At 58.8% G+C, this 9,994-nt stretch overlaps 1 protein-coding gene across 1 annotated transcript in view; it reads right to left on the bottom strand.

Moving 5' to 3' along the window:
• LOC123036804 (LIM domain containing preferred translocation partner in lipoma) overlaps window positions 1–1,475 on the bottom strand; it is a 221,842-nt gene extending 220,367 nt beyond the window's left edge. The window contains exon 1 of the mRNA XM_044456248.1: window positions 1,368–1,475. The gene's annotated coding sequence lies outside the window, so the exon portion shown is untranslated. The remainder of the gene's footprint in view (window positions 1–1,367) is intronic.
• Between the last annotated feature and the right edge of the window lie 8,519 nt (window positions 1,476–9,994).

Here is a 9,994-nt window from a genome sequence, read left to right on the forward strand (position 1 = left end):
GCAGGAGCCTCGGGCGGCGGCGGCGGCGGAGGAGGAGGAGGTGGCGGCGGCGGCGGAGGCGGAGCCGGGAGGAGGCAGCCGGGCGGACGGGGACGCCTCCGCGGGCGGGCCGCCCGCCCTTCGCTCCGCCCGGGAAGGCCGGCGGGCGCGGGGCGGGCTGCCGCCTCGCCCCCTCCGCGCGGGCTTCTCCCCGAGCAGCGCTGCGCCCCGGAGCCAGGCTTTCCCCGCCGGCGGGGGCGAACGGAGCGCCCGCGCGTTCTTGCAGCGATCCCCGACATGTGCATCCTGTCACCTGCCCGCCCCTCCGTCCGGCGGCCCGAGATGACTCGCATGCTCCTCACGACAACCCTGCTAGGTGGGCTGGCCATCGTGGCAGCCAGCGGTACCAAGCGGGCCGGGAGCCGCGTCCCCTGGGCTCCCGCCCAGCCTGCCCCGTGCGCCCCGCGCGCCAGGCGGGGAGGCCAGCCCAAGAAGCGTTCTGCGCCCGGGAGTCAGGAAAGGCTGGAGGGCACGAGCGGTTCTGGATTCGTGCGGCGCCTCTTTTTTGGGGTGCCTCCCCGCCCGGGGGTCGTGGTCGTTGCCACAGCTTGCCCAGTGGGCAGTGGCGGCTGCCGCGGAAGGGCTCGCTCGGAGGCTATTCAGCAGCATGCCTCTCTCTCGTGCCTGCCCCCCCTCCCTGCCATCCAACCCCCCCGTCTGCTGCTTGCGCCCTTTATTTTTTCGTGCCCCGCCATGCTCGATTTTCCTTCCGGCTCCAAACTTGCCTCCTTCGCGCACACATGCTCCAGCGTTTCTGCCCCCTGCCCCGCCGGCTCTGCCCAGGAGGGCCCTCCGCGGGGCTCCCTCGCACCACACCCCGGCCACGCTCCCACACGTGTGCTGCTGCGCAACGCTGGCGCCACACTCCCTTGATGCCCGGCCCTTGTCCCCATCGGGAGTAAAGTTTCGGGACAGGGAGTGAAGCCAAGCTTGTGTGGCCACATGTCCTCCCATTCCCCCGCTTCTTCCTTCCCTCCACCTTGCCCAGCTGGCTGCGTGTGTAGACTGCAAGGCCCTTGGGGCAGGGAGCTGTCTTTCCGTGGATTTCTGTGTGCCCAGCAGTGGTTGAAGGCACTGCCAAAGCGCACGCTTGGCAAGACCCCTCCTCATCCCCATTCATCCCCCCTGCTCCACCTCAGCCCCTCTCTGCTTCCCAGGCCTCCTTATCTTTCCCCTCTTCCTCGAATTCCCCCCCCCCCCCCCACCCCACGTTTCTCTTGCATCTCTCCTGAATCACGCGCTGCTGCTCCCAGGCTTCCCGGCCCTTCTTCCTGTCGCTTCTCCGGCCTGCCCCATCTCCCCTCACACCTTCCAGTGGGGCACCTTACCCGGCTTTGTTCCCTTCGCGCCACGGGAGCACTCGGGGCACGCCGAACCGTGGGGAGGGGGCTCCGGAACAGCGCCCGGAAGAAAAAGTGAAACTTCTGCTGGAGCTTCTGCTCCTGGGCTTCCTCTCCCCAGCCCCTATGGACCTCCTCCTCCTGGACTTTACCCAAAGCACTGGCTGCAGGCTGACGTCAGGATGCCAAATTCCTCTGTTTCCCTGAAGGCAGTTTTGACCATGTAAGGCATGGGGATGGCGAATGTCCGCTGCCAGAGGAGGGGAGGATGCCAGAAAACCCGCTGCGAGGGGCTGGGATGGGACCAGTGCGACGCCTGGGACCTACCAGCCAGGCAGCGGCTTCCCTGCCCCGGGGCTTCGAGACATAAGCGGGGCTCCTCCCCAGACACGAGAGACTGGAAGCAGCCGCCCCACACCGCCCCGCCTCCGGAAGTGCCAAGACCACAGTGCCCACCACCTCAGCCCACAGCATGGCCGGGGTGGGGTGATGGGAGTCCTGGTCCTGGCACATCCAGAAGATACCAGGTTGGGAGGCCGAATCCTGCGTGCTGCGGGCCTGTGCCTGCTTGAAATTTCTCCGAAAAAAATGCCTCCTCTGCACACAGCACAGCACACACCTCGGGTGTCATGCCCCACACGGTGCCATCGTGGCTTCTGGCTTGGACGGCTTTTCAGATCGGGTTTGTGGGGGCCCGTCTGCAAGACAGTTCCCCATAATGCAGTCGGGGAGCGTTGGCTGTTGGACAGAAGAAAAACGGAACGAGCGAGCGAGCGACAAATGGTCCCGGCTTCTGCTCAGAAGCTGCACGCATGTCCACATCCGCGCCTGGTCTAGAGCAATTCCCAGGGGTGTTAGTCCTCTGTGTCCGGGCAACAACCTGCAATTAATTAGATGGGTCAATTGAAGACTTTTTGTGGGATTAAAATATTTCTAATTGACTTAAAAGGCACCTGGAGCACCTGGAGCGGCACAGCTGAAAAATGTCGCACGTGTGTATGATGAGCGCAATCCCTGCGCGGAAGCAGGTGGGCCGAAGGCAAGTGAGGCGCCCCTTTGCTGAGGCCAAGCAGCTCTGCCCCAGGCAGCCGCCTGGAAGTGCACGAGCCGAGGAGACGGGATTTGGCCCTGAAGGGGGAAAGCGCCGCGCGGTCCGCAGGTGGCATGCGCGGATCGTCACGCGGTCCTGGGTTCCGGCGAGGATGGCGCGAAAGGATGGGAAAGGCCCTCGGGACCCCCGGTCAGCTCGGGCAGTCCCGGGGTGGAGAGACCAACCCCTGGACCGGGCCTGGGCCCCTTTCTGGCCGCCCGGTCTGTGCTTTGTGCTGTGTCGAAGCCCGGTTGGAGAGGCTGCACCCGCTGGGGTAGGACAACTGGCGGAGGTGGTCTTTCTGCAGTTCCTGAGCCTCGGCTTCGGTCAGGATCCAGTTCATCCCCGTGTTTGGAATGGGGAACTAAAACGCCCCAGGGCAGGGAGGCCACGGAGCTCCCTTCTCTGGGCCACCACCATCTTTTCGCTCTGCATATACCTCCAGGCCATGCGTCTGCTCCAGCTTGTGGTGCCTCCCCATGCTCTGCATTTCGTAGGCCACACTGCCCCAAACCGGTGCCCGTGGCCAGCCAAAGACCTCTGCCTGGCTGGGGATCATGGGAACAGCCCCATGTGGGTTGAGAGCCAGTGTGGTGTTGTGGTTAAGGGCATGGGACTGGGACTCAGACGATGCGGGTTCGAGTCCCCGCTCAGCCAACTGGGTGGCTTTGGGCCAGTCACAGACTCTCGGCCCAACCTACCTCACAGGGTGGTTGTTGTGGGGATAAGATGGAAGAGGAGATGTAAGCTGCCTTGAGCCCTTTGTAGGAAAAAGGCAGGATGTAAATCCAAAAATAAAAACAAAATTAAAAAAATTACATAGCCCTGCATTTCAAGAGGCCACAGGGCACGTAGTCCCTTCCCTGCTGAGAGACTGCCATGGCCAAACATTCAAAAGCTCCAAGCCAGCTTCGTGCAGCCCGGCAGGACTGGTTTCAGGCTCGGAGGAGCTCCTGGGAGCACATGGGGCGGCCAGCGGCGAAGGGATGGGCCAAATGTCAGCGTGGCTGAGCTTCAAGCGCTCTGGGCCGGTAACAGCTGTGCTGTGCAGGCATTTCTCCCGCCCAGAGATTTACCAGGTGCAGGAGGAGGTTCGCGGGGTGTCCTCACGCAAGGCCAGAAGGCTGGGATTGGTCATGCAATATGAAAGCTGGCCAGCCCAGAAGGCTCATTTGCAGCGCAAATGTCCCTTCTCCACTCGCTCATCCACAAGGTGAAGGGTCAGCGGAAGCCGCACGCCGAGGTTCTCGGGTTAGAGCTTGGCCAGTGAACCGTGTGGGTGGGATGACAAAAGGGGCGAGCAAGGTGAGACCAGGAGGTTCAGAGAAGGTTTGGCTGGGACAAGGCAGGCCGGCGATTTAAGGGGGCTTTCGGCAACTAGAGGGGGTTGGCGTTGCGGGGCAGAGGCAAGCCCAGGCACAGGCACGCAGGGGAGGCTGACGGCAGGAAGAGGCGAGCTGCCGGGGCTGCTGCTGTTGCTTTACCCGATCAGGAACCGCGTGTGTTTCCAGCTTCCAGGTTACAGAGAAATCCTCATTAGGCAACCCGGAGAAATTCTGTACAGCTGTTAAGGCCTGCCTGATGAGTTGTGTGTCATGTTTGCATCCGGCACAAACAGAAGATGGCCTGATACGAAGACGGCACGCCATCTCCTGCTTGGGCGGCGAATGCAGCCGCGGCTATCGGTTCCTAGCTGGACTTGTCAAGGTCAAAGACATGGAAAAACAGAGCCGCATTGGGCAATCAGGCTGCAAGCGGGATCCTCCGGGTGGCTTGCTGCACCGGCCCGCAGTGCAAAAGGGACACACACGTCCCCTGTTCGTGGCCTTGAAGAACACCAGGAATGGGCTAGCCCCAGCCCGGGACCTCAAGTTGTGTGGGACGACAGCTCCCATCATTCCCAAGCAGTGCGGCTTGGCCTAGCTGTCCACAGCCAGCAGGTCTGGGTGCAGAGCGGGGCAATGAGATTGGACCAGGAAATACGGGCTTTTCTCGCCCGCCTTGGCTCCAGACTCTGTTCTGGACCCAGAGTTCTAGCTCTGGTTTACGCAGCCTTGCATGGCTTGGGAGCTCAGCATCCCCTCGGTGTGCCCCCCCCCCCGCCCCAAGGGCTTCCTCAAGGCCGTCTCTGCTCATTCCCTCTGTTCGGTGCCCAGAGGATGGGCTGCGGCGTCTCTGTCAAGGATGTGAGCGTCCAGATCTCACACGATTGGCTTCTCCTGGCTCTGCAGTGGGCGGGGGGCAGCAGGATGGCGTTCGATGTGGATCAGTGCCAGGTCTTGCGCTTGGGCCACAGGAATGCGGGTCACAAGTGCAGGATGGGGGACCAGTGGCTGGAGAGCAGCACTTCTGGAAGGGACCTCGGGGTGCCGGTCGACTGCAGGCCGAACATGAGCCAGCCATGTGACGCGGTGGCCGAGAGGCCGAACGCCACCCTTGGCTGCATAGCCTGATTCATGGTTTCTTGATCGAGAGAGGTGTTACTGCCACTCTGCACAACTCCTGCAGCTGGAGTATTGCGCTCAGTTCTGGGCCTCTCATTACAAGAGGGATCTAGCCAGGTTGAGAAGCACAAGCCGCAGTTTGCGGTTTGGAGCCCAGCGTTCCCTCTCCCACCTCAGGCAAGTTACTGTTTTTGTCGCCTCTTGGACCTCGCCCGTTGGCCCTCTGGAAAGTGGGTGTTTCATGACGGGAAGTCTCCTCTTTGGAACGATCCCGGAGAGTGCTCAGAAGTGCTCAAAAGCTGGAGATCACGGTGGACAGGTGGGATCCCCTTCCGGCCATGGCCGCCTGCTTCCCCACACTGCCTTTTCACCTGGCGTGTCCACCTGAGCTTCTCGGCTTTATTTCTTTATTTAATTCCGATGCCGCCCACAAAGCAGGGCAGGGGCTCTGGGAGGCGAGGAAGCCTCCTCGGCTGCCCCCGGGCAGTGCCATGGGGTGCCCTCATTGCATGAGCGGGCAGAAGAGGCACGGGAAGTGCTCCAACGCATTCCAGATTCTTGGTATTTTAATCAAGCAGCACGTTCCTTCAAAGAGAAGCTGGAAAAGCTGTGGGGAAACCTCACAGAACCCTTAGGAGGGAGGTCTTTGTCCATCTCCTCACGAAACCACCTCAGATGATGCAAAACGAGTGAGAATGCACAGAAGAAAATATTAAAACAATTCGTACAGAAGGGATCCGCTCTGTTTGACTCATCCCTTGTTTAACTTCCAGCTATCACTGCTTGTTTGGAACTGCAGCATCAGCGCAGGCTGCCAAGAACCAGGCAGGCCACGATCCATGGCGTTCGGTTTGGGGGCTTCGGTTCTCATCCCTCAGATGAAACGGCCCTGTGTGGGTGGGGAGGGGAAGCCATGCAAGTGTCTCACGTACCCCCCGCCCCCCACTAAACCCCATGGACTGGAGAAGGTTGGTTGGGAACCAAAAGGGAAAATGTGGAAGTGTGCGCCATCTCCTCGTCATGGCAGTGAGATGAACAAATGTGCCAGATTGTTGGAACAGCAGCAACGGCGGCAGAAAAAAGCCAGCCTTCCTCCTCTTTTGGCACCGGAGAACATTGGACAAGCTGTCGAGTGAAGAAAATTACCTACTTGAGGAGCCAAGGAACAGACAGACTCTATTTCAACCAGGAGCTTTTAGCAAATATACTGACAAAGAATATGCAGCAAGCAGAAAAAGGAGTCGGGCATTAACGCGTCACGTATGAAAATAAATGTCCATTTTCTCTCGGAGCAGATTTCCGAGGGCACATGACCGCTTGCTGTATCTGCCCTGCAGGTCTGTATGTCATGACAGACCCACACCGTCACAGAACCGCTGAGCTTTCAGGGGCCAGGAAGACCACCGGGACTCGGTGAAGGACTTCAGGCTAAGCCATCTTCCCCATCTTCCGGATGTTCAGCTGGAGCCCGACTTCCTATAACCTTGAGCCTCTGATTGTGTCCCACATTCTGGGAGGGCCAAGAATGACCCACCCTCTCCATGACAGCCTTCCAAGGGCGTAACACATGCTCTCCTCTCACCCCTTGGCCTTCTCTCCTCCATGCCCAGTTCTTCCAGTCGCTCCCCATAGGAATTGCTGGAACAGCTGGCGCTGGTACTAAAAGCCCCTTTTAGCAGGGCAGGAGTGAGCAAATACATCTCTTCTGTTGGTCCCACAACTGGATTGTTGGAATGTCATGTACTGTCTCTCATGTACAGGAAGAACTTGGTTGATCTGGGGAAAGTCTTACCAGAGTGAACGTGAATTAAAATCCCCACCCGTTGGCACCAGCCGCATGCAATGGGTGCAACTCAATATCCATATCTATTTCTGCACAAACCAGGTGTTGTTGTTACATGCCTTCGAGTCAGCGCTGATGTACAGCAGCCCCGTCGATGGATTCTTCACAACTTGTCCTGGGCAGCCCTGCTCAGCTCTTGTAAGCTTAAACCACGTAGGGGTTTTGTTGTACTTACTGGTGTATAAATACAACACATAAACAGATAAACAAATATTCCAGACATGAAGTGGCTGCTTCTCCCAGCCGGCCGGTGGAGGGCATGCTGCTGCGTCGGGCAGCCGGCTGCGCACTTTCCTCCTGCTCTTGCAGGACTGCCCCTCACTGGCCGAGCCACCTGTGGCCCCAACCGAGCGAGTGTGGGTGGAATGGCGAACAAAGCCCCGCAAACCCACGGGGTGCTTTTGGACCATGGGTGGCTTGCAGGCCCTGCTTGCGCAGTCCGGGCAGCCCTGGAGCGGGGTGCTTCTGCAAAGCCACCCGGCGAACCCGTCACCGCTGGCGTGGGCGTCCTGTGCCGCAGCCCTTGGCGTGCTCTTTCTGCGCCCGAGGGTCACCAGACGGGGACGCTGCTAATGGGCCCTTGACGGGGCTGCAGGTTTCTTCACAGATCCCCATGCAGAACTTCCCTGCGCCGATGAACTGGCTCCGTCGGTTTGTTCGCCGTCCAAAGCTGTGGTTACAAAACTCCAGGGCCGGTGTCGGGTTGGGACAAAAAGCAGAAACACTGCTTTTCCAGTATGGCGAGGGATTGGCTTTCCCCGATCCCCAATGTTTGCTTTGCAGATTACCTGCTGTAATTTCCTCCTCGGTAATGCAGGGCATTTGGACTAGGGAACAAAGGGTTCGCGGGCTGGTTGGCCAGTTACACAAAGCCCCCTTGCGAAAGGACACATCTCCGTTTTCACGGTCAGGGTAGAGTTGCACGGTGCCTCTCCTGGGAATGCAGCCCGCTTCCTTCTCAGCAAGGTGCAGAACCTCCGAGGCCGGCAGGTTGCGCTCCTTCCTTGGGCCCTTCCAGCCGTCCGTCTGGGTCTGGTGGCTTCCCGGCTTTTGTGAAGCTTTTGCCCCATTCTAAAAAACACTCGGTTACTTGCAGTGTGAGGTTTGGGCTACTGGCATTTTGTGTATTTTTGGCCCAACTCCATTAACTTTGGCATCAGCCCACCCCACCCCAGTGGTCCAGGCAAGCTCCTTTGGGCCTTGTGAGGGAGGGGGTATTGCACCCCCCCCCCAGTTTTTTTTACAACAGGAGGAGCTCCAGGGCATAGCTGTCTGGCAGCATTTGGTCATGCTGGCTGGGAATGATGGACATTGTAGGCCAGCGCAACTGCAGCTCAGCCCTTGCTTCGTCCGAAATGCTGGCTGAAGCGAAGTCTCCCATGTGGGGCGCTCGCCATCCACTTGGGAATGATGCTGCTGCAGGCGGGCCCCAGCGCCTGTCTCGGCTCCACCGGCCCGCAGCCTGCCCTGCCACCGGGCTGGACCTCTTTGCAGGGCTCCGATAAGGCCGCTAGTCCCACCAGCTCCGTGTTCTCTCTGGCACGGGCAGCAGCCGCAGGGCACCAAGGCACATTGTCCCCGTGTCCTCTGGCGCCCCACAGACTCCGGGCGGGCCACCGTGAAGACGGGCTAAGCCTCTGTTCTGACCCAGCACCCCCTGTATATTCTTGCTCCGAGTGTCCCCAAAGTCCGCCTGTCTGGGATTGATCCAATTGCTCCCAATTGATCTCCTTCTGGCGACCAGCTTTCCCAGAGGCCCAGTGTTTGCCAACAGGTGCAGCCTGAGTTTGGCAGAAGGAGAAGATGCAGCTTTAACGTTGGCGCTCATGGAGAATCGCTGCAGGGGAAGGGGCGGAACAGCCACAGGGCTTTCTCGGTCTCGCCAGCCTGTCGAGTAGCTGCTGTTTCAACCAGTGCCTCTTTCGGCCGCACCGTTGTGCACGCTGCTTGCCTGCACAGGTGTGTTCGCAGCTTCACCTGTGACTGCACAAAGACGGTTTGCAACCTATTTCCCAAGAAGCTGAACCCAGGTGGAGTGGCGCGCTCTGCAAACAACCGAAGGAACACTCTGGCGCTGTGTGTGCAACCCCGGCAGCCGGCTGAGACTGGTCACAGGTTCATGCAGATAGCTTACCCTGGGCGGCCCTGAAATCGCAAGTAGCTTCAAGCAAAGAAAATCAGAAAGACCAAATCTCCAAATCTGTATTTGATCAGAAATCTATCAAACCAAAGAACTTGAGGCTGGTACTGAGCAGCAGCACAATTCCCGGTGCAGAAGGAGGTATCCTGCAACTTCTTCCTTCTCTTTTCTCCTCCTATATTATTTATTTACTTATTTTATACTGATAATTTTAATTTTATATTATTATGCTTGTAACTCAGTGTATTTTTTGTATTTTTGTATTTAATGTAATTTATTATGTTCTATTGTATTTCAATGTATTTTATTGTGTTGTAAGCCGCCCCGAGGCTTCAGCAAGGGGCGGCATAGAAATGTTATAATAATGATAATGATAATGATAATGATAATGGTAATAATAAAAAGGCTGTGGGGACCTGGCAAGAGGACTGAAGTGAGAAACCCCCAGGAGGCGCTTCCAGAGCCGCTGGCTCAGTGCAGGTCCCCTCTTTCCACACACGGATGCTGAGGAGGGAGCCCCTGTCCTGGAACCGCTGCTCGGGACTGCGAATTAGGGACAGCACAGGCACGCCGGGCATTACCTGTCTTTCAACCAAATGAGCACCAAGGTGGCTTGCAACGGATTCCAACAACAATGCACACACGTGCGGCTTCTCCATGACTTCCTTCCTGTGGCTGGCGGTAGGAGCGCATGTCTCTGGTCTTGCGGGAGAGTAAATGGAGGGCCCGCCTTCCTTGCCAGGGAAGAGGAAAGCTGGCTCTTCGCAGCCCCTCACTCTTCTTCCCGATGGGAGGAAAGGGTGGGCATCCCAAGTGCCGTGAGGCCCCCATGGGCTGGGTGGGAGAGAGGGGAATGGGGCCAGGGGAGGGGGCCCAGATCAGGGCCCAGGTGGGCTACAGGTAGTGCTTGGGCCTGAGGTACCACGCCTCTGTTTTGAGCATTTAACACAAGGCTACAGGGATGCTTTTGTATTCCCGTTCTCTCTGCTCGCCTCCCAAGGCACGGCTGGTTAACCCCCGTGAGGAGAGGCCTTCGGGCTCCTCTGGCACGGCGCTTCTGAGGTTCAGGCCATGCAGCCCAGGATCCTCTTCCACGCA

Source organism: Varanus komodoensis, unplaced genomic scaffold, assembly GCF_004798865.1.
Source record: "Varanus komodoensis strain SLA01 unplaced genomic scaffold, ASM479886v1 scaffold82, whole genome shotgun sequence".
NCBI classification, from domain to species: Eukaryota; Metazoa; Chordata; class Lepidosauria; order Squamata; family Varanidae; genus Varanus; species Varanus komodoensis.